General features: G+C 33.1%; 1 pseudogene; it reads left to right on the top strand.

Annotated features, from left to right (window-relative positions):
• The first annotated feature begins 17,585 nt into the window (after positions 1-17,585).
• Positions 17,586-26,433, top strand: LOC149561127 (putative LRR receptor-like serine/threonine-protein kinase At1g67720; annotated as a pseudogene).
• The last annotated feature ends 153 nt before the right edge of the window (positions 26,434-26,586 follow it).

Raw genomic sequence — 26,586 nt, 5'->3', positions numbered from 1 at the left:
TCTTTATTAACCTTTTGGGCTCGGTAGACACTATCTATTACCTTGTTGACCTTTTGAGCTTGGTAGACACTGTCCTTTGCTTTGCTGACCTTCTGAGTTCAGTAGGCACTATCTGATGACTAATATGACATTTGTGTGATGTTAAAGACAACACACAATTGAACAATTGTATCCAACAATCTCCCTCTTTGGCATTGATGGCAAGACAACATGTCATAGTAGAATGAAATTTGAAAACAAGTCTTTTAATGATAGAACACAAAACTCCCTCTCACATATAATCTCTCCCTCTTACACAAACTCTTATTATTTGAAAATTTCAGAAAGATATGATAATATATATTCCCACTCTTTGACAACACATGCCAAAGATAACTCAAAACAACTGAATATCATTGTACCTAATGTACTGATTCATATGCAATGCCTTCATTGGTTTGATACATCAACTGATAGATCTTCAATTCTGTTCCTGTTGATGCATCACTAAACTATATTTTAGTGATCTTCAGATAGGGGAATGACCCCTAAGTTACCTCTTAGATACAAGAATGCATCCTTAGGTAAAGGCTTTGTGAATATGTCAACAATTTGTTCCTTTGTATGCACATATTCTAATCTTATTTCCTTTTCTTGCACTAATTCTCTAACAAAGTGATACTTTATGGAAATGTGCTTGGTTTTTGAATGCATCACTAGATTTTTGGAGATTTTAATTGCACTTGTGTTATCACAAAACATAACAATTGGTTCTTTGATTTCTTTCTTCATACCTTCCAATAGTTGTTTAAACCACACAATGTTTGAACAATTCATTGCTGCTGCAACATATTCAGCTGCTATTGTGGATTGAGATGTACAATTCTTCTTTTTGCTTATCCAAGAAACCAACCTTTTTCCAAGAAAGAAAGCTCCTCCACTTGTGCTCTTCCTGTCATCAATATTTCCTACCCAATCTGTATCAGTAAACACCTTTAAATCCAAATTTTCTCCAAGTCTATACCATAATCCATATTCTTTAGTTCCTTTCAAGTATCTCATGATCCTTTTGATTAACATCATGTGATTTTATTTTGGTTTTGCTAAGAATATTTCTACAATTCCTACTACAAGGGCAATGTATGGTCTTGTGTGTACTACATATTGCAACTTTCCAATCATAGATCTATACAATGTTTGATCCACTTCCTTCTATTCATCATCCTTGATGAGTTTTAATCCAGTACACATAGGAGTCCCAGCTGGTTTGCAGTCTTCCATACCAAAATTTTTTAGTATCTCCTTGATGTATTTAGATTGAGTGATGTAAATGTCATTCTTATTCTACTAAATTTGAAGACCAACAAAGAATTTTATCTCACCAAACATTGACATTTCAAATTCCTTGTTCATTTGTTTTGAAAATTCTTTGCAAAGATCATCATTTCCTATGAATAAAGTATCATCTACAAATATTTTTGCCAAAAAAATCTTATTATCTGGTCCTTCCTTTATGTACAAATTTTTGTTGTCATTAGTTCTTTGAAAACCAATCTAAATAAGATAGTTATGCAATCTTTCATACCATACTCTAGGGGCTTGTTTCAGACCATATAATGCTTTATGCAAATTTGTAGACCATGTCCTTCTTATCTAGATCAACAAAACCTTGAGGCTGCTCAATGTAAACCTCTTCCTCCAATATGCCATTGAGAAATGCTGACTTGATATCCATCTGATAAACTTTGTATCCTTTGAATGCAGCATATGCAAGTAAGGTTCTGACACCTTCCAATCTTGCAACAGGAGGAAAAGTTTCTCCATAGTCTACGCCTTCTTCTTGTAAATATCCTTTGCATACTAGTCTAGCTTTGTTCCTTGATACCTTACCATCTTCATTTAGTTTGTTTCTAAATACCCACTTTGTTCCAATCACATTCTTGTCTTTGGGTCTAGGTACAAGTGTCCATGTTTTTTTTTTTCGATCTGTTCTATCTCTTCGTTTATAGCTTCAATCCAACTTTCATTGTCTAGTGCATCTTTGACATTTCTAGGTTCAAAATCAGAAAGTAAATGAGTGCCTTTCAACTTACTTCTTGTCATTGTTCCTTTTGATTTATCACCAATGATCTGATCTAGTGTATGATGCTTTCTAACATACTTGGCTAACATGGGCTCCTTTCCTTTTGAATGACTTGCATTTTTATCCTTCTATATCTCAACTTTTGGTTCTGATTTAGGTTGCTTTGGCTTGGTAGATGCTAACTCGATAGCTTTTGTTTGAAACTTAGGTTCTTACAGCTTGGTAGATGTTGACTCAATTTGAACTTCTTGTGACTTGGTTAATGAAGACTCTGGAGTTGAGGATTCCTGATTGATAGGTATACTTGGTATTGTATCAGGTTCAATGTAAACAAATCTTCTATAGTCTTCAAGTTCCTTCTTGCTTTCTTCTTCTGTTCTTTACAAACTCATCAACTTTCAAATGTGCACTTTCTATGACTTTGTGAGTAGATAAGTTCAAATATCTATATGCTTTTCTTTTGGAAGAGTATCCCAAAAATATTCCTTCATCACTTTTTACATCAAATTTACCTTTTCTAGATTCTTTCAAAATGTAACATTTGCTTCCAAACACTTTTAGATAACTTACATTGGGTTTGTAGCCATACCACAACTCATAGGGTGTTTTGAATGAGTCATTTTTCAGCTGTACTTAGTTCAAGGTATGAACTATAGTGCTGATAGCTTCCTTCCAGTATTTGATAGCAATGCCTTTCTCAATCATTAAAGTTCTTGCACAATCCATTATAGATCTGTTCCTTCTTTTTGCTATTCCATTTTTTTCAAGAGTTCTAGGTGATGAAACCTATCTTTTGATTCCCCTTTCAATGCAAAAGTTATTGAACTCATGTGAAATGAATTCACCACCTCTTTCAGACCTTAAGCATTTCAGTCTTTTTCCTGTTTCCTTTTCTACTCTAGCCAAATACCATTTGAACTTTTCAAATGCTTCTAATTTCTCTCTAAGGTACATGACTATCATCATTCTTGAATAGTCATCAACAAACAGAATGAAGAATTTTTCACCAGTATAAATTTCAATGCCAATAGGTCCACACAAATCAGTATGCACAATTCCTAGAATTTCTTCAGTCTGATAGTTCTTTCTTTTAAAACTAGTCTTTCCCATTTTACCAATTTGACAATTTTTACATAAACCAACCTCAGGTTTCTTAATCTCAGGAATACCTCTTACTTTCCTAAATTTACTGATCTTTATTAAGTTGTCAAAGTTTACATGACACAAGCTCCTATGCCATAACCAACTTTCTTCAATTTGAGCAATGAAAAAGGAACATTCACCAAGTTCAGGATAAAATAAGTTACCTTTTGTTTGAGTGTTAGATCTAATCAGCTTTCCTTTGCCATCCAACAATCTTTCTTTTCCATGCATGAATTCTACCTTGAATCCATTATTGAGTCATTGCATCACACTCAAAAAAAATTTCTTTAGTCCTTCTACCCAATATGCATTATCACACACAAGTTCCTTGGTTAGAGAGATTCTTCCTTTTCCTCTTATATAACAAGGTTCATTGTTACCAAATCTTGCACTACCACCATCATAGTCTTCAAAATATTCAAACTTACTTTTATCACCAGTCATGTGATGAGAACAACCACTATCTATGATCCATGTATTATTTTTTCTCATATAAGAAATTAGTGCCATTTCCTCATCATTATTAGATTCATCTTTTATAGCAATGTAGACAATTTCATCTTCTTCTTCATCATCAAAATCATTAGAATTTCTAGCCATAAAGCATATTTTCTTACCTTTATCCTTGAATGATTTGAAGTCTTTCTTGCCATTGTACTTGTGACCTTTCTTCTCATCTTTGTTCTGCTTATTTGGGCACCTAGCAGTAATATGACCAATTTATTTGCAAGAGAAACTGATTAGAGGAACTTTACCTTTGTATTTTCCTTTGCCTCTTGAATATTTTCTTGCTAGTAGAGCTTCAACCACTTCAAGATCACTATCTAAAATTTGTTCTGATTCTTCATCACTTTCTGATTGTGGTTCCTTCATCTTTTTCCCTTTTTCTTTGAGTGAAAGTTTTGCTTCAAATGCTGATTCAACATTCTTGGTAGTTGGAACATAGTTGTCATAGTTGTCTAGTTCAAATGCAGTCAATCTTCCAACTATGGCCTCTAAATTTATTTTATGATTTGCTTCACATCTCCTTTCTTGAATTGCAGAGACTCTAATTGCATAAATAGGAAGTAGGTTTCTAAGAACTTTATTTATAACTGTATCCTCACTAATATCTCCGCCAGATGCTTTGATTGCACTAACACATGCTTTAACTCTTTCAACATACTTTGCAATGTTTTCATCCTCTCTCATCCTCATTTGGTCAAATTTTCCTCTCAAAATTTCTGCTTTGGCTCTTCTCACATTGTCATCTCCTCCATAGATTTCTTTCAGCTTGTTCCACATTTCAAAGGCAGTTTTTTGATCCTTGATGTCATCAAATTCTTCATAACTCAGAGCGGATGCTATATCTATTATCATGTTATTGTGACTCTTCTTTTCAGCAATATCATTGATAGATAATGTACTAGAAGGTTCTTCATATTTTTCATCAAGGTACTACAACCCTATATCACCAATGGAAGCTAGATGAAGCCTCATCAATCCTTGCCATGCTGAGAAGTTGTCCCTGTTAAGTCTTGGAATTTCCCTTTTGTAAGACATCCTGATCTTTAGCTTAGATCCTTGAAATATTTTTCTGTAAGCACAAAAATCTCTGATACCAATTGTTGGGATTAAAGATAGTGTAACTAAGAGGGGGGGTGGTGAATTAGTTACTTACAAAAATTAATCCACAAATCCCTGAAATGTCTTAATGATCTAGTTACTACTTATACTCGGTAAACTAATGCTAAAACTTGGTAAATTGAACTATTATTTTCTTTTTAAGCATTCATGCATGTAACTGAAAATAAAGTGAACACAAGAGACACTAGATTTAATGTGGAAATCCAATATGAGAAAAATCACCAAGTAACTAGTCACCAATTTTTCACTCTTCTAAAGTGAGCCCTGTTAGGAGCCAACCCTATTAAAGGTTACAATACACACTATTAGGTGTGACCCTATTAGAGATTTAATCACCCTATTAGGAGTGGCCTTGCTAGAGGTCTTTAAAAAAAATCAACTAAACTGTCACCTTGTTAGAGGATTTACAAAATGGCTATTCAACAAACTCTATTAAGAGATTTCAAATCACTACTACAATGGTTAGAAAGAAACAATGAATTGACTTGAACAAGATGCAACTCAATTTGTTGGATATAGGTCTCTATTTAGCATCATTAGATCCTCCTTGATCAAATATGACTCTATTGCTCCTCAATGATCTCTAATCATCCTTCAAATTCGCTTCCACAATAATCAGTCTTCATATCAAATTAACTTCTCATACTTCCACACCATTTTTGAATTTGCAAACTTGACCTCTTATTTATACCATTCAGATTGTCAAGTTGGGCCCATTTACATGTTACATTTACCAATAAACCATTCATTAGTTGTCTATAGATATTATTCTTAAACAAATAAACATCCTTTACTGGCTGACCCTGCTCGGTAAATACTACTTCCAGGAATTCCCAGAGTTAACCTCCTTGACTAGGTTAACATTACAATATCTTAAAATCCTTTGGCTATCGAGTTTAATCGGTAAGAATTGGTTTACAAAATTACCTTTGATGACCGAGTGAACTCGGTAAGAACTATTTCTATCATATTTTCTTCGATTACCGAGTGAGCTTGGTAAGAACTGCTTTTGTCATATTTTCTTTGATTACCGAGTGAGCTTGGTAAGAACTAAATTTCTTTGATTACCTTGAAGGCTCGGTAACCAACTATCTACTTGGTAGACACTGCAAGCTATCTTTACTAACCTTTTGGGCTCAGTAGACACTGTCTATTGCCTTGCTAACCTTTTGAGCTTGGTAGACAATGTCCTTTGCTTTGTTGACCTTTTGAGTTCGATAGGCACTATCTGATGACTGATATGACATTTGTGTGACATCAAAGACAACACGCAATTGAAAAATTGTATCCAACACTTACAATATTTTTTCTATCACATCTAATGTGTTTATGCTTACTATTTTATCTTCCTATCTTACCATGAGTAGTCTAGATCAAACTATGTTAGCTTTACAGAAATAATTTTCTCAATTCACTCAATTCAAATACAACATTCCTACATGTGACATTTTTAATCCTCTTTCACTATACATCCTTCATGTTGTTATCCTAAAAAATGTTTAGATACCTCATTTTGAGACTTAAAGTGGTAAGGGTGACCCTTTGATTCTTTCTACAACCTTCCAAACTATACATAGTTATTTTTCTCATGACCATAGCCTCATGGATAAGTTCTCCACACAAACCTATAGGGACAAAACTTCACAATGGTATTTCTCTTTACCCCCTTACTCTATTGATTCCTTGAAAAAGCTTGACAATGCTTTTATTCAAAAATTTAAAAAATAATATTGGCCCTCAAATATTTTTAATTTATTTAGTGCATTGCAAATAAAATATAAAGAAAAAGTTAGTGATTTTATTGTTAGAATAAAACATTGATGTGTTCAAATATCTTATGTTTTACTTGATCATGATATTCAAATTATTTTCATTTATAATTCACAAAAGATATTAGAGATAATATTCTCCTTACTAAGTATACTTCCTTTTCACAACTTTGTATTGTATTTCACCATTATCAATTACAAGTGAGCTAGTTTGAGAGCACCACTCCAATGACTCTTATTATTTTTTATAAGATTGGCATAATTATTCATCAAAAAATATTCTCCAAACCCAACAACTACATTAAAATTAACAAGACAACAAACACAATAGATGATAAAACTTGTTTCCACATCTAAAGTTACTACCACATTTTCCTCTATTTATTGTCCTAATCATAAGTATACTTCTTTTTCTAAACCTTTGCATGTTGTGGTGTTAAATTTAATCAAAGATAATAGTAAATGTTCCACTTGGGACCTAGAAGCACCATCATTCCTTTGGACTTATCTTCAAAATTATTCAAAATTGAATCCTTGCCAAATCTTTATCAATCTTCCAATCAAATTCTATCAACAATCCAAGGTCTACATATTTATCAAAGTATTAGAAAGATCCTAATCATTAGAAAACATAATCCAATATTCTCACTTTAAGATTACAATATGTCTTGGGTGATCAATCTTATCCTATCTTATCTTTCACAAGATCATCAATCTACCTTTGATTAGAAAATAACCATCATCTATCCTTATTATTTGCATTTAATAAGGGTTTATTTTCTTCTATTAGCTTTTATAATCTCATATGTCTATAAATTTATGAATGTATATCTAAAGACACTATATAATATCTTATTCTTAACATCTCTCATAGGTTCTTAGGACTATTTTGACAAGAATGTTCACCCTAAGATTGCATATCTATTATTATTAATGCCAAATGAAAAATATTCTTTTGTACATATATAGTTATAGTCATAGTCACTGTACAATATTACTCAATGCATTTATCTTTTATTTTTTCTTCTCTACCATTATGCCAAATAGATGACATGCCCACTTTATGCTTCCACATGTGTACATGTGTTTGTAGGAGAAGCTTCAACACTTGACACAAATTCCATAATATGCAACTTTCATCTCAAGGAAAGACATAAGGATACATTAAAAAAACACCCTATAACTGTATTCTTTGAAGAATGTCCTACTTGAAGGTTCTATTTTTCTATAGGTTCCTCTTGATTGTATTTTATTTGGAAGTTGCAATTTTAAAAAGTCTTCATAAAGCCAAGGGAGCACAATAATGACATATTATATTTAGGGAAATATTAAGAAAGATATGTGTCTATCCTCTATGCTTAACAGTTTTAAGAAATTAGAACAAACTTAAAATTAGATTGTTATAATCAAATTTAAAAATATTATATTTTAAAATATCTTAAAATTAAATTCTTATAATAAAATCAAAGAAAATTCTAATTGTTTTTACTTTATAGATAACATCTATCAAGGTGTAATATGTAGCAATATCTACATAACAAGGAGAAAAATCCTTTTACATATCTTCAAGATTACCTTCAGAATTAAAGTCATAAATATTAAAAAAAATTCACATTATATAAAATTTCAAATAATATAGTTTAGTAGTTCTAATTAAAAATTATATTATAGTGAATATGTTGCTCACCACATAATACACCATCCTCTTTTATCTAGTTTTGGCTTTTTTTTATATGTTACATGATAGGTGTTTTGACATAACAAATTTTTACATTTTTTAATTTGTAAATATAAAGCTGATAATGTAATTGTTTAATGTGTCATGCCATTGGAATTAAGAAGGACTTGAGTTCTCCAAGTTACCAATTGAAGATTTTATCAATTTGGATGCACAAATTTCAATGGATGTTTTATTTTTTTCAATATTATTTCTATCGTAATTTAAATATAAATCCATTGTGAAATTGTGTGCCACGTAATCATCAGATTTACATATAACAATTTATAAAGTTTTTTCATACACATCATACCTTACAATTTTACTCTCATTTTATTTATTTTTTCTAGAGGCTCATATTTTGTTTATCACTAAGGTTTAGTTCAAGGTTGTACATTTAAGAAAAATCTCTTCATAGATTTTAGTATTCATTATTTATTTGATTAATGTGTTATTTATTTATTTTTATAAATAAGCCTAAATAGAAAAAATTCAATAAACTAAAATAGAAAAAGTACAATTATCAAGTACAATGAATAGATAAAGTATTTGAATTCGATGAAATACAATCTTTAATCAAGTACAATTGGAACATTTACCTTAGTAAGCCTAAATAGAACAAACTTAATTATTCATAGATTGAATATATAAACTACATGAATTCAATGAAGCAAATGAATATACAGTCTAAGCATAATTCATATTTTATTAACAAATGGAACTAAATAGAACACATGAAACATTAAGAGATATATTATAGTTTATTTTCATAAATTCATTTAAGACATAATTTACTTAACTAGAGTCTTACCTTAGCTATCCATCTAGCCTCAAAACAAATCTCTTTGTTTACAACTATAAACTTGACATTGACCCATGTATAGTTGTTTATCAAAAAATAATAGTATACATATATAATAAACAATTAATTATTATTATTATTATTATTTTGGAAAAATATTATATTTATAATAATAATAAATAGTTCAAAAGAGCTCCTAGAGAAAAGAACCAGAAAAGAAAAGCGTTGGTCATTGCTTGATACAAAAAAGGAATGCAGAAGAAGAAATACTACATCAAGAGAGAGTATCTATCAACACTAATGAATCTTGTCCTAGAGATTCTTAGATCAAGAATATAGTAATTAAAAAGAGTCCAAAACTCATATCAATACAATTCATTGATTGGTGCTAGAGAAAAGACCCATAGCCTAGCAAAAAATGTCACAGAGATTACCAGCCCTATGCTACATCAAAACTTCAATTAAGACCATGATATTAGAAATCCATCTGATGCAAGTATAATCCAAGACCCTAACCTACATATAATATCTCAAAAGAACAAGTGAGATCCATAAAAGAAAAATATGTGAAATCATAGAGAAGTCATGGTTTACTATCAAATAAAAAATGAGGAGGACTTAGACTTATTCTAAGCATATTCTTTTGTCACAATATTAACAAAGCTAGGGAGATCAAGGAGGTTAATTGAGGAAAGTAAAGAGTTAATATAAACCCTATCAATACCCAAATTAGCTAGACAATCAGCTAAAAGATTTCCTTCTTTATAAGTATGCATGATGTAACATTCAGAGATTGAATCAAGAAGAGATCATACTTGATGTAATATATATTGTATGAACCAATTACATACATGAAGTTTAATACATGCATTAATAATAATTGATGAATCCCCTTCAACATGCAGCTTAGATATAGAAAGTGATTTTGCAATTTCCAAACCAAAAGGCAAGGCCAAGGCCTCAACTTTGTTATTAGTAAACTGAGGGAGAGAAGATGATTTTGCTACAATCACATGACCTTTAAAATCTCTAATGACTATGCCATAGCCAAAGTTGCTTGGATTTTCTCTAGAGGCCCCATCAAAATTGAGTTTGAAATAAATCTCACATGGAGGAATCCACTTCGTTTGTGCTCACATTAGAGGAATCTTGGATGGACAAAATGGAGTAGGAAGATGAGGGAAAAGTAAACCCTTCCACTTCTAAATAATATAGCCATCCCAAGGAGAAAAAACATGTTTAACCTTATATTTACTTACTAAAGCATTAACAAGCTCAATAATTGATCTCTCTAATCCTTCCAAAAATTGAGGTATTGGAGATGATGTCTATCTAAAAATTCTCTTGTTTCTTTCCCACCAAATTGCCCATACTACAGATGCAGGAATGCACTTCCAAAGACATAAAAACACTGATTTAGAGTATAAGATTGGCCATGCTTGGAATAAATCCCATAGAGAATCAGGTAATGGCATATGGAAATTAACCTTATCAAGGAAAAAATGCCAACAATGTTGGGCAAAAGGGCAGTTTAAGAGGAGGTGGTCTATTATTTCTATAGCTCATAGACAGAGCACACAGTTAAAGGAATTAGAAATGTTCAATCTATGAAGATGATCACTAGTTAAAATTTGGTTCTTAAGTGCAAGCCATGCAAAGCATCCTATTTTTGGTAGAACTGAGCTATTCCAATGAAATTCAAAAGCATGATATGTGGTCTGATTATACTAGTCGTGATGGAGAGCCAAGTATCCTAGTTTAATAGAGCATGTACCATCTTTAGCTAGAACCCAAAAGAGGCAATTTGGATGATTAGACATAAAGACATTCCTTTCAGCTATTACTTGTTTGAAAGAAGCAACCTGGTTGTGGGATATAGGAAGAGATGAGGGGACTTTCCAAATGACTAGCCCTATGAAGCTATGAATAACTGAGACATAAGTAGAAAGGATGTCCCCCAAGCTTGAATAACCATGTTTGAAAAATCCTTTAGAGAATCAATAGTGGTAAGGGGGGGAACTGATTCCATGAATCAAACCAAAAATTGACACTACCCCCATTGTTCACTTGCCATGATATGAATGAAGTAATAATTTCTTGAGAAGCCATCATGAAATCCTAAATGATAGACCCCTTTGGAAAGTCTAGCATAGTAAGAACTTTGGAAACTTTCAAGTTATCTAAATATTTCTCTTGCAAAAGGTGACACCATTTGGCAGAGGGTTTTTCATACATTTTCCAAAAAAGTTTAGAAGTCTAACACCTCCTATTCTATAAGAGGTTAGAAATTAGCATACTTATTTTCTTTTGACCATTCATATTATCTGACCAAAGAAAGGTGCAGATTAAAGTTTCAATTTGAGAGATGATACATTTGGGGAATTGTAGAATGGAGAAGTAATAGTTAGGAATGACAAAAATAATAGTTTTGATAAGAAAAATTCTACTTGAGAGGGATAACCAATGAACCTTCTAAGCTCTAATTCTACTCTTGATACAATCAATTATAGATTTCCAATAAGACGGTATGTTTAATCCCATAAAAAAGGGAACACCAAGATAACTAGAAGGTAAATGATCATGGTGAAAACCAAGAAGATGGATTATTCTTTGAGAAATCAATTGGGAAGTATTAAAAACATAAATTTTCAATCTAGTTGTATTTATACATTGACTTGAAACTTGTGCATATAGGTCAATGGCTTTCTTCATACTATGTGCTTCTTGATATGTAGATGATCCAAAAAGTAAAGTATCATCATAAAAAAGAGAATGGGTTATGGACAAAGATGTGCCTATAATATTGATACCTTTCCACAACCCTTTTTGATTAAAAGATTTAATAAGTTTATTTAGGGCCTCTTCCATAATGATAAACAAGAAAGGAGAAAGGGGGTCACCCTGATGAACTCCTTGGGAAGAGGCAAAGAAACTTTTTGGTCCACCATTGATGAGAATAGAAAAATGTGCACCTAAAATGCAAGCTTTAATCCATTTACACCACCTAAAAGAAAAACCAAACTGATGAAGGACTAGAAGAAGAAAAGACCAATTTATTTTATCATAAGCCTTCATCATATCTAATTTGACAAAAAATGCTAAAATATTATGTTCTTTGATGGAATGAAGGATCTCATGGGCTATTATAGATCCCTCAGTTGTTTCTTGATCAAGAACAAAATCACCTTGTTCTATTGATATAATTTTTGGAATAATAGCCTTAAACCACAAATAAATAGCCTTTGTGATAATCTTATAGATAGTGTTACATAAAGAAATAGGATAGAAATCAGCAAAAGAATAGGGATCATTAGACTTTGGGATGAGAGAAATATTGGTGGTATTAAAGTTCTTCAAAATGGAGACATTTTTCTAGATTCTTCAAGAGCCTCAATCAATTCAAAAAAAATTACATCCCAACATTCTTGAAAAAATAATGTAGTGAACCCATCTGGGTCTGGTGTCTTATCATCAGGCATAGAAAATACTACACCATGAATCTCAAAGAGAGTAAAAGGGCCCATAAGAATCAAGTTGTCTTGTTGTGAAATCAAAGAAGGAATGGAATCCAAGATCTCATCCACAAGGTGGGGAGAGGGGGGATCCTGCAGTGGAGGGGAAAGAAGATTAGAGAAAAACCTTACACTCTCAGTTTGAATGCCCTTAGCATCAGAAATAAAGTTTCCTAGATGGTCATGAATTGTAAAGATTGTGTTATTAGCCTTCTTTTGTTTGGTAGATGCATGAAAAAACTTAGTATTTTGGTCCCCTTGTTAAAGCCACAATTCTCTAGACTTTTATCTCTAGTACTCTTCTTCTTGCTTATATAATTCAGCCCACTCCTCTTTCAAATTCTTCTGTCTTGAATGCATATCAGAATTTAAACCATGTAGTAAAATATGTTCATTAATCTCAACTAGTTTTTCTTCTACCACATTTTTCTCCTCAAAAATATTTTTTAAAAAATGTTCATTCCAAATCTTGATAAGCCCTTTGATATACTACATTTTCTTATGAAATTGGAACATTTTGGTTCCTAATGCTAGTGGAGTATCCTTCCACCATTGTTTTAAGAGGCCATCAAAGTGGGGATGACAATACCATACACTTTCAAACTTAAACGAGGGTCTATAAAAACTAGTAATAGGAGAATCTGATAGAAGAATGGACAATTGAATAGGGAAATGATCAGATTCTAAATATGGAAGAATATCCAATTGGATAGAATAGTTTGCTAATTTCCAACATTTTGAACACAAAAATCTATCAAATCTAATTGCAATTTGAAGGAACTCAACTCTTCTATTAGACCAAGTGAAAGATCTAGCTTGTGGGGAACATCAAATAGAGAAAATTATTGTTAACAAAGTCATTAAAGTCATTGATAGCTCTAGGTGGGGGAATAATACCTCCATACTTTTCCCTAGGATGAATAATAGCATTAAAGTCATTGGAAATAATAAATTTGGCACCTACTAATTGCTGGGTAAAGCCTATAAGAGTAAGCCATAACCTTTGCTTATCAGATGTAGGGGTAGGGCCCTAAACGTTAATCAAATGGAATGAAAGTTAATAGTGTTGAATGTATAACATTTACCAATTAGTTCCTTGATGAAGATGTTGAGCCTTGATATTATTTGGATTCCATAATACAAAAAGGCCCCCAAAAGCTCCTAAGCTAGGAACATGTGAAGAATTCCATGTCAACCAACATCCAATAGATTTCTGAAAGTTATTTGTTGATAGCTTAGTCTTTTTAAGCAAGACTAGATCACATTGGATAGAATCAAAAAAATGCTTGATCCTATTATGTTTGTTAGGGGCATTAATTCCCTTGACATCCCATGAGAGGATCTTCATTACTAACAAGTAGCACTCTTGGCGCTCCTTGTCAATTTCTTAGAGGTAGGAAAATTACCATCCAAATTTGATTGGAACCCGACATCGACTTCTATTTTAGCTTTTGATGCTTTTGATGTTCTACCCCTAGGCTTAGAAGATTTATTAGTTATAGGAGATGGTGAGAGGGGGGATTAAAACATAGAAATTTTTTGGGAGAAATCAAAACTAACATTAGTAAGAAGTGGATCAACAAAGAGGGACCTAGTTTGACCAGAATTATCTGTTTGAGGAGGAGACTTTTGGACTTCGAAGCCAAGATCTAAAACATTCATAGAGTCCTCCAACCTAGGTGAAGGGGGGTCCAATTGAAAGTTTACACTATCCTTATATGGTTCATGGAGCATGTTATCTTCAATAGAGAATTTGGGAGGAAGTGGAACACTACACTCTATTGCTAAAATTTGGGCATATTCAGAAGACAATGAATGTCCTTGGGAAACTAATGTACCTTCTAATCTAGAATAGAAAGAAAGAGTTTGATCATTAAAAATGAGCTCATTAACAACAACATCCATCTAGGAGGGATGAATAACATCTTCTTCACTGGCAATCAGATATGTAATTGCAAGTTTAGAAGATTTTGATGACATGAAAAGAGACTGATCTAGACTTATATACTTATCTCGATGAGTCTTCCATATAGAAACAAGGTGGGTCAAAAACAACATCATTTTTTTAGAAAAATTAGAGGAGGACCCTAAATATTGGGAATCCATAAGAGGAAAATAATTCCTTGAAAATAAGCATAAAGATTTATTAGGACTGTAATAGTCTCCGTGAGATTGATCTTTTTGTGTAGAACAACGACTCTTTGGTGAATGGTAAACAACTAGATTTACACATGAGAAATGATATGGGGAACTTGATAGTTTAGCTTGAGATACACACACATCTTTAGGGGTAGAAGGAAAAAACTATGTCCTAAAAGTGCACTTTAGTGGGTCAGAGTTATGGTTACTACAAACTATCAGATTAAAGAAACTTGGATCTCGACATTGATTAGTAAAATCACCAAACAAACCTACCATATTAAACATAGTTTTTACTTCTTGAATAATAATTTTTTGGTTCCATTGACCATATTTAGATGACATAATTAAGGAAGAAGGCAATGGTTTATTCAGATTTAGTAAGGCACAAAACCTTATAGAAAGAGATGGTTTGTCAAAAGGTACTAGATCATGATGGATGAATACCCCAATTTTGTTTGCTATTAATTCAATAATTTGTAGATCTCTATATTCTATTGGTAATGTAGGAAGCTCAATCCAAAATGGCATAAAATCATAGGTTGAATGACTAGGTTTAAAGTTTGGAGACCAAGTAGTGTTATATATTCCCAACCCTTTACAAAATCAACTCTTAATTCGAAGAACATTATCCTGAGCAAGCTTAAAATAAAATATAGCAATAGAAAAAGAAGACTCATGATCAATGTAGAATAAATTAGTAACATCAAACTAATAATGCTTCGCCCAACAAAGAAGATCTGTAGTTGGGAGGAAGGACCAAATCTTACTGATGATTTTTATGTCGAGCATGTAAGTGATCTGTGGTTCAAGAAGTCCATCTTCAATCACAAGAAGCTAGGCATAACCATTTATGAGTGTGGCATTTGAACTATCTAGATTATTATTGGGACTAGTTGATCTTATTGAAGATGTAGACCCCAATTTTTCCTTCCAAACATTGGCAGACTAATTTCCCATAGATTTTTTTACCTCAAAGTGAAATATTATTGGGATAAGAAAAAAAATTTGGATCGATAATGGAGATGTTATTTGGCCATGACACATAAGAAGGGAGTTGGTACTTAAAATGCCCAATTTCCTAACCAATTTTAGAAAAGATAGGTATGAGTTTCTGAAGTGGCCCATTACAAATGTAAAAAATTGGCTAGATCTAGGGTTTGGCAGTCTTGAGACCATGTTCGATCTTCTTTGCACCACGTCCACTATGACCAGAGCCATATGATATGTTGAAATCTCTTGCACCTATTTTTTCACCATGATGATGAAGAAGAGGAAGATGAGGTTGGTTTGAAAGTTTCCCATGCACATCAAGAGCTCTAGTCCTATAACCATATTCATGCTCAACAAAAAACTCAACCAATTCTCCTTTTGCCAGAGATCTGAATCCATTATATCAAATCGATGTCATGTGAACAAAAAAATCATTGATACCATCATTAGGGGTAATAAATCCATAACCATTTTGTGAGTTTAACCACTTGACCTTTTTGGTCCTTTTCCCACTCTGCACCATATTTGTGTTTTAGCAATTGTTATTAGTGAACGAATTAGATAAACATGTCACAAAATCCATCTTCCCTGGTTGAGCTCGATTTGATCAGATGCCAAGAGTTTTGTTCTAAAGTTATCCTACATGTCCCATGAAAAGTCCAATAAGTAGGTCTAGTGTCAAATATGCAATATTCAACACAATGAATGCAAAAAGCCATTTCATAGGTTAGCTGCCAGAGAAAATTGTAGGAATAATTCCACCAACCAAACTAGTAAAAGACTCTGACCACCGAAAAACTCCTTCACCAAAAAACCTAGTCTTCCCCTTGCTCACTTCTTTTACCAGATCTCCCTTCCATGAATTCCCATCCTCTGAAGGATAATTGTAGCTATCTGAAAACTGAGAGAAATCTTGGTGATGATTGTGACTGTGACTATTATCACATGATATATTGGAAAGACTTCTAGAAAATGAAGGTTTTCTTAGGGTTCTGATAGGAATTATTGAAATCGAAGGCTATGAGGGATTTTGTCTAAACAAAGAATGTTGTGTGAATGCAAATTGATGATCTTTATTTAAAAGCATTGTGTTGTCCTCTTCTTGAAGGAGATTCTGACAGTTAAATGATCGACTTCCTATTGCTGAATAAATGCTTGATATATCTAGTTTTCTGATTGGAGTATCTGTAGTAGTCAGATATTTGATAACTTTTGCTTCCCTTCTACTTGCCTCCCATTCACTGGTTGCTTATTGTTGTGTAAATACAATAATAGTTAAGATGAAAAATTATGAACAATAAATTATTATTAAAGTATACTTATTTACAATATATTACTATTGCGATGTTAATTATTATTAAGATGACAATTAAGATCTTGACAATTACATTTAAAAATAATTCGTAATTAAAATTAAAATTTATATAATATTGCTTACAATATTATTCATTTATAATTTGAGCAATTACAATATTGTTAATGTTAAACTAAACTATTATTTAAAGGCCACTAGATGGCACTTGCTTGATTGAGAATCTTAGCTTTTTAAACCCAACTCAATGTATTAACCATACCCTTGTGTTGAAAAATTATATAAGGAAACTCTCTCTATATGAAAGTAAAAGCACTTGGCAAAGTAGTAGGTTGGAGACTGTTTAAACATCACATACTATGGCTTGATTCCTAGGTTAAAAGTGTTAAATAGTCAAAATTGACTTCTTCTTTTTTTTAAAGTTGTATACCTTCAGTTTTCTTATATGCTTTTGTTTTCCTTTAATGAATTTTGTTTATTGAATCTTCATAGAGGTGAAAGATGTGAGCCATGGAGTTGAGTACAAGAGTGTGTATGTTGTTCTTCATAAAAATCCCTAAATTTCTCCATTGTACTCACTCAAATCCAGATGGTAACCTCCTATTTTTTTCTTCTCCTCGCCTTTAGATCTTGCAATTTTGATTAACCCTTGTATTTTCAATACAAGATTCCTCAACATCAACCATGGTTCCATGGATAACATAACAGAGGAAAAGGGCTTACTTTGGATTTCTGATTCCACCTTCATTAGAACTTGCAACATACTAACGGTCAGTTCAACGATAGTGCTCGGCATGCAATTCTTGACTCTTGCCTACTTTCTGAATATGTTAGTGAAGAAATACTGCTATCTCATCCCTATCAAACCTCATCTAAATTACCTTGTCAGAGCATCTTTTGGTCTAGATTATTCAGTTCCTTTGTTGACATTTTTTGATTTACTTATCGAAGGAATCAAGTGGGCAAATGTTGATCTATCAAGTGTAGGCAACTCTAGCTACATGTATTATGAGATCATCTTGGTCACCAGAAGTGATAGTCTGAGTTTATGCCTTAGCAATCCTCAAATAGAAAAACATCACTTTTTTTTATTTCAAGCATCGAGCTGTGTCCACTCGATTCCTCCATGTGTAAATCAATGAATTTTCTGAAGAATGCCTTAAATCTTGTAGGAGATCGAATAAATTTTGGTGCATCTTCCCACTTGGCCTGTGTAGTTGCTAGAATAGTCATTCCTATTCTCAATTCCTATGCCTACAACCAAAATTGTTCTCACTAATGAAATTTTCAACCTAATCTAATAAACTATGTTGGAGGATTAAATGTGGTTTGACCTATTGTTGTAACTAGCCCAGGCCCCTTTTGCTGATTTTACTTCTACTTAAAGTAATGTAATGGCAATTAGGGTTCTTATATTAGAATTATGGATGGCTTAAACATCATAATTTCTAAATCAAAAGTTTTAAATAGTTAAAATTAACTTATATTGTTAAGATTAATCCATTGTAATGGTGATTTTTAGGTACCCTGATGATCCATATGACCACCTCTAGTTTTCTTCCTTAGGACCTAACAACACAGTGAACATTACCACTGAGAATGATCATACAAAATCTTTAGGAAGAGAGTTAGTGAATGAACTGCTCGTAAACATAACAAGGACATGCATTGCAATGAAAACTATCGCCAATATAACTATCTCAAACATATTTCTGGATTCTTATGACCCAAGTATTTACTCTTTTGCACTTTACTTCTACAACATCAACCACACCAACCTTACTCTGAGATTTTCTGCCTTCATTAATGAGAACCAAGTATCAAATCTCATAGAGCTCAAGTTTTTGGAATGCTACCAAGCAAATAAAGACTTACAACTTGGCAAACCCAATTCCATAAATATAATTTTATAGCCAAGCATTATATCCAAGTTGGGACTATTCATAAATGCAGCAAAAATGTACAGGAAATTGGAACTACCCACAACTACATACTCCAAAGATGGTAACTTTATTTATTTATTTATGCTATATATAATTTTTTGTATAAAAAGTAAATACTATATGCATGCTTAATGTTTGGACAAATTGTGGGAGTTCAATGGTTGCAATTAGAAAAATAGTAAAGGTATTAAATGTTCTAGACAATTGGACAGAAGGAGATCCATGTTTACCAGCTGAATATTCATCAATAGGGATAACCTACAACAAAGATGATCCTCCATGAGTTATCATCATGTAAATTTCTTTGCTAATTTCAATAAGTTGATAATTCATTAGATCGTAAATTTTACTCTATTTATATGTCTCATTCTATTTTCTTTCTGCTTTTATAGAAATCTAATAGGCATGCATCTTAAGGGAATTATTCCTACAAATATTGCAGACTTGATTGCACTAACACAATTAGTAAGAGTTTACATACCCACAAACTAAATTCACTTGAAGTCAACATACCACTTCATACCTTGTTGTCAAAAATAAAATCACAACCCTAAAATTTTGCTCAACACATGAAGGTGTCAAGTGTTAGTTTTTCTTAGCACCAATGGATGCCAAGTGACATGAGGGTGCCGAGTAAGATCAACACAAGGGGAAGCCAAGTGAACTCGGCAAACAAAGGGACACTTAGCATAAGTATATTCTGAGTGAGCTTAGTATCCACTACAAAGTGGTGCTTGGCAAAAGAGGATGCCAAGTGAGCTCAGTAATAGCTATAGAGAGAACTCAGTGAAAGAAATAAAAAAAAGGGACTTGGTAAAGACCAAACCAAGTGGGCTATGAACCGAACTTACAACATAGACTTTTCCACCATTAAAACAAGAGAGCCGAAGTATGAAGATTTCAAAAAAAAACTTCTCAAATGCAAAACATGCAATAATGAACAAGAGAAGAATAATGAAGATATGTATGCCTGCTTGCTATTCAAATATGATAAACTATTACAAAATCTGGGAGCATTTGGCTTCAACCATAAAACCCTAAAATCTTCAAACTGGTAAAACCTAAAACTTTAACCTTTAAACTCATAGCTCTAATGGCTACATACAACAATTTTTGGAGCGATCACTACTTCACAAGATAAATCCAAAAACAATGAAGTTATAGAATGAAAAGAGGAAACATGTGCAACTACAGACATGATAAAAAACTTACTTCTATCTTTTGAACTTTTATGACTAGATCTGTTGATCAATTTCCTTCATAGCTCTATGCACTTGCACTTCTCTGCTCTATAATTCTTCCAACTCTATGATCTATTGAACCTTTTCAAATGAATCAATAAACATTTCTTTTGTCTCCCTTCAAAAAAATTTCCCCCTCTTTTCCTAATTTGAAACTAACCTACTGAGCATTAATATTTCTAACGTGGTTAGGGTGGTAGGTGGGCATTTGGTTGTAGGGGAAAATGATTATTTGCATTTAATATTTCAACACTCCCCCTTTGTCCTGAACCAAACAAAAAAAAGGGATAAGTCTTGATCCAAATCAACTACACTAAGACATTCTCTTAGGTGTACAAAATTTCCAATGCCTAAAGGCTTAGTAAATATGTTTGCTAGCTACTACTCAGACTTGGAAAATTTTATTTTGATATCCCCATTCTCCACCAACTCTCTAATGAAGTTATATCTAATCTCTATATGCTTTCTTCTACCATGGAAGACTAGATTCTTAGACAATACAATTGAAGAGATGTTGTCACAATAAATTGTGGTTCCATCCTCTTGCCTTTCATTTAAATCTTTCAAGATCCTCCTTAACCAAATAGCTTGACATGATGTTGAATTTTCTACTATGTATTCAGCCTCTGCTATAGATTGAGCAACAATTGGTTGCTTCTTGGATGCCCATAAAATAGTACCTGATCCGATATGCAACATGTATTCAGAAGTGCTCTTCCTATTATCTAGACTTCTAACCAAATCACTATCTGTGTAACCAACCAACTTTAAATTATTTATTGTAGTATACAAAATCCCAAATCCCTTGGTACCATTCATATACCTTAGAATCCTCTTTCCCACTTACCAATGGGAATCCTTTGGTGTTTCCATAAATCTAGAAATCAAACTTACTGCATGCATTATGTCTAGCCGAGTTGCAGTCAAATACATCAAACTTCCAACCATACTCTTGTATAGTGTTGGATTCACACTTTTGCTACAATCTTCCTTGCTCAATACCAGACCTACTATTGTTGGTGTTGGGGCTACCTTACTATTTTGCATTTTTGAATCTCTCTAAGATCTACCTTGCATATTTTTCTTGAGAGATAAAGATGCCATCATGCATTTGTTTTACTTCTATGCCTAGAAAGTAATTCAAGAGACCTAGGTCAGTCATTTCAAATTCATTTTTGATGGCCTATTTGAACTCACCAATTAGAAAATTATCATTTTTAGTGAGTATTAAGTCATCAACATACAAGACAAAAATCAACACATTACCATTTGCTACCTTGATGTACAATTTGGGCTCACCATCACTTTTTCTAAAGCCATTACTCATCAAATATGAGTCAATCTTGATGTACCATGCCCATGGAGCTTGCTTGAGCCAACATAGAGCTCTCTTCAATCTATACACTTTATGTTCTTCACCCAAAACTTCATAACTAGGTGACTACTCCACATAAAATTCTTCTTTCAATACACCATTTAGGAAGGCAAATTTCACATCCATTTGATATACCTTCCATTTGTGTTGGGCTACAATTGCTATGATAGCATGCACAATTTCCATTCTTGCAACCAGGGCATATGTCTCATTATAATCTCTACCATATTGCTATTTGTACCCCTTAACCACTAAACGTGCCTTATGCCTATCTATTTTTCCTTTAGCATTGCACTTGGTCTTATAAACCCATTTCACTCCAATTACTTGCTTCTTGGGAGGCAAAGTAGTTAACTCCCATGTCTCATTTCTTTCAATGATGTATATTTTTTCATCCATGGCATCACACCATTTCTCTTCAATTACAACTTCCTCAAAATAAATTAGATCACTATGAGAAAATAATGAAAAATTTACACTCTCATCATAATCTTCCTCATTCCTTTCATCTTGGTATATCTCCCTTAGAATTTTAGTCTTTCTTGGCAATAGGGAGGTGAGAGTGGGATTTGAATTTTTAGTATTGCTGCTACTACTATTTTACGTACTAGCTCGGGGTTGTCTTGAAGTGATAGGAGTTGTTGCTTGGCATGTTAAGGGTTGCTTTTGCCTTTGTCTGCAGTCTATTTTTGTTACTCCATCTTCTTGTTGATCACCAATGTCATTTTCTTCCTATTCAATGGTAGGAATTTTTCTTGATGTTCTTGAGGATTCATCTACTGAGCCATCCCATACTAATTTTCAAGCAACTCCACATCTCTTGAAATGATGATCTTCTTGGTGATTGGATCATATAGCCTATAGGCCTTTGATTTTGAGCTAAACCCTACGAAGATGCACTTCACACCTTTTCCATCTAGCTTTTTTCTTTGTTCCTTGGGCACATGTGCATATACTGCACATTCGAACACTCTTAAGTGTTCAAATGTCTATCTGTTCCTTGACCAAACCTTAAGAGGTATCTTTTCATGAACTTATTTTATAGTACACCTATTAATCCAATAGACTACTATTGCTACAACCTCTCCCCAATATTTAGTTGGGAGCCCTTTTGCTTTCATCATGCTTCTTGCCATTTCAACAATGGTCCTATTTTTTCTCTCAGCCACTCTATTTGGCTGCAGAGTATAATTGGCCATAAGCTCTTTTCCTATGCCATTTTTCTTGCAAAAATTTACAAAAATATTGGAGGTATACTCCCCTCCTCTATCTGATCTAAGGGCCTTAATATAGAGTCCACATTCTTTTTCAATCATAGCTTTAAATTCCTAAAATTTGTTAAATGCTTTAGATCTTTTATTTAAAAGATACATCCATGTCCTATGACTGAAATCATCTATGAATGTCATAAAATAAGTACTTCCCCCAATAGAATTAGTTTGCATAGGGCCTACCAAATTAGAATGCACCAATTCTAATGGTGCTCTAGCCCTTCTAGAATTTCTAGAATTAAAGGGAAGCCTATGTTGCTTACCCAATATGCAAGCCTCACACTTGCCATATGAATTTACAATTCTTGGAAAACCATCTACCATTTTTTTCTTGGACAAAAAATTTAAATCAGAAAAGCAAAGATTTCCATGCCTGAGATGCCAAAGATTGGAGGGGTCTTCAATCATGCTCCTAAGAGTTGATTACTGATGTAATGTTGTGCATGCATGCTTGGGAGGTGCAACACTAACTTGAGAAGAGAAACATGTCTCTATTCTCAAGGGGAACATTTAGTTCTTTGTCATTTAGACTACTGCAAGTAATCTATTACTCCCATCCTTCTAATGAATGACACACTTGTCATTTTCCATCAGCACTTTGTATCCATTTTAAATGAGCTGTCAAACACTCATCATGTTGTGCTTCATACTGGGGGAAATATACACATTTTGTATTTCCTTCTTCTCACCTTGCTTGGTGTAGACCATAATAGATCCTTTGCCCTCTATGGGAATGGATCCATTATTTCCCATCTTAATTTTACACTTAAAAGTCTTATCAATGAAAGAAAATAAACTTTCATTACCACTCATGTCATTGCTACAACTATTGTCTAGGTGCCATACTTTAGGGCTTCCTTCTTCACCAATGTTACACATGATGAAGGCTATGAGATTGATTGGATTTCCCATGTTCACATCAATGACATTAGCATTTTTCTTTGACTGATCACCCTATTTTTTCCAACATTCACTTGCATAATCCCCATACTTATCACAGTAGTAGCATTCAACATTTCTTTTGTTGAATTTGAAATCCTTCTTACCTCCTCTAGAGTTGTTTTGAGAGGTGCTTGCTCCCTCTTGGTTGCTTGCTCGTCCTAAGCTTTCTGTACCAACATTCCTTTGACCATTTCTTCCATGACCTCTACTTCTTGAGCCTATACTGAAGCCATTTCTTCCTCTCCCCTACCTCTTGAATTCTCTTGAGCCTTGAAAGATTGCTCTTGGGAAGTAGTTGCTAATTTGTTTATTCAGTGTTCATGGGTTTGCAAAGTTCCCAACAACTCATCCAAGGTCAATGTGGTGAGGTCCTTTGCTTCCTCTATGGTCATCATAAGGTTGTCATATTTCTGAGGCAAACTCCTCAGTATCTTCTCTACAATCCTTTGCTCATCATAAACTTCTCCATTTGATTTGAGTTGGTTTATTAAAGTGGAGATTCGTGAGCTAAACTCTACAATAGGTTCATTATCCCTCATCTAAAGGTTTTCAAACTCTCTTTTGATCATCTATAGCTTCACTACTCTGATCTTATCAATTCCCTTGAAGTTTATATCAAGGATGTCCCATGCTTCCTTTGCATAGTTTGCTATTGCAATCTTGGAAAAACTATCTCTGTCATTACTACCTCAATCAAACTTAATGTCTTTGCATCCTTTCTCCTTGACTTCTTCAACTGAGTCTTTTGATTATTGGTAAGGGAAATATACTAAGTTGGGTCTATCACATCATTGAACCCATTAATCACAAACTCTCATAAGTCATTTGAAACCATTATAGTTTTCATTTTCTTTGCCTATGTATCATAATTTTGTCCATTAAATAATGGTGGCTACTGCTATATCTTTCCTACATCTCCTACCATGTCAAATATCTTAGAAAACAAATTCCCTAATTCACTATGGATGTGGGGCCTCAAAGCTTTGATACCATGTGAAAAATAAAATCATAGCCCTAAAATTTTGCTCAACACATGAAAGTGCCTAGTGTTAGTTTTGTCGGTAGCAATGGATGTTGAGTGACAGGAGGGTGCTGAGTAAGCTCGACACAAGAGGAAGCCAAGTGAACTTGGCACAAGTATATGTTGAGTGAGCTCAGCAACAAGCAATGTTGTGTGAGCTTGGTAGCCACTACAAAGTGATGCTCAGTAGAAGAGAATGCCAAGTGAGCTCGGTAATAATTACAGAGAGAACTCGGTGAAAGAAAACAAAAGAGGGACTTGGTAAAGATCAAACTGAGTGGGCTGTAAATCGAACTTAAAACATGGATTTTTCCACCATTAAAACTAGAGAGCCAAAGTATGAAGATTTCAACAAAGAACTTCTCAAATTCAAAGAATGCAATACTAAATAAGAGAACAGTAACAAAGATATGTATGCTTGCTTTCTATTCAAATATGATAAACTATTAAAAAATCTAAGAGCATTTGGCTTCAACTAAAAAACCCTAAAATCTTCAAACTAGTAAAACCTAAAACTTTAACCTTTAAACTTACAGCTCTAATGGCTGCATACAACAATGCCTGGAGCAATCACTACTTCACAGGACAAATCTAAAAATAATGAACTTATAGAATGACAAGAGGAAACACATGCAATTGCAGACATGAGAAAAAACTTCCTTCTATCTTTTGAACTTTGATGACTAGATCTGCTAATCAATTTCCTTCATAGCTTATGCACTTGCACTTCTCTACTTTGCAATTCTTCCAACTCTCTGATTTGCTAAACCTTTTCGAATGAATCAATAAAAATTCCTTTTGTCTCCCTTCAAAAAGTTTTCCCCTTCTTTTCCACATTTGAAACTCACCTACCAAGTGTTGATATTTCTGATGCAGTCAGGGTGGTAGGTGGGCGTTTGGCTCCAGAGGCAAACGATTATTTGCATTTAATATTTCAATAGTTCTAATGTAGGGCTTAAAAAATTACATACTAAGACTTGATTTCTAAGCTAAATAATTAAAGAATTAAAGAATTAAAATTTGACTTATTTATTCTGAATTAAAATCCAAAATATTACTTACTCTAAACTATTGGTTACAATTGCTTGGAAATAATAACTTCTTCAACCATATTCTAGACCTTAGCTCATTGAAGAATCTTACAAAACTATAAGAGATCTCTGACTTGCTACCATATAAAATACCTCTTATGAAAAAGAAAGGTAGCTATTTTTTTCTTGCTATTTTCCTAATCAATCAAGTTTTCTTGTCTTGACAAAGGCAATTGCAAAACAACCAACTTGCCTAGGGAATCCCATAATCATTGGAGAAGCTTAAAATGTTAACTCAACTATATGTTCATTATTAACCAACTACACTATCTATTCTTATCCAAATTCCCATTATAAACTATAATTGTGTACATATTTGATTTCATTCCCCACATCACATAATAGCTTATGCTTTTTCAACTAGTTGTTATTATTGAGTTGTGTTTTATTAGGTTAAGGAGACTTTTGCAGGACAATATATTGGAAGGAACTGTCCGAAAAGGATTAGTGAAACCTAACTTGAAGCTTTGCTAATCAATTTTACTCCCATTCTATAATTATTTACTTTTGAGTGTTTATTTGAATGCATATGAGCTTTGATTTCCAACTGAATTAGATTTTTATGTTCTTAAATGTTTATTTTCCTTTTAACAGGCTACTATTATAAGCTATGGATGTTCTTGTATT

The sequence above is a fragment of the Cupressus sempervirens genome, chromosome 4 (assembly GCF_028749045.1).
Source record: "Cupressus sempervirens isolate cs-2001-9-10 chromosome 4, ASM2874904v1, whole genome shotgun sequence".
Lineage (NCBI taxonomy): Eukaryota > Viridiplantae > Streptophyta > Pinopsida > Cupressales > Cupressaceae > Cupressus > Cupressus sempervirens.
This window is presented reverse-complemented; position numbering and strand designations above follow the sequence as displayed.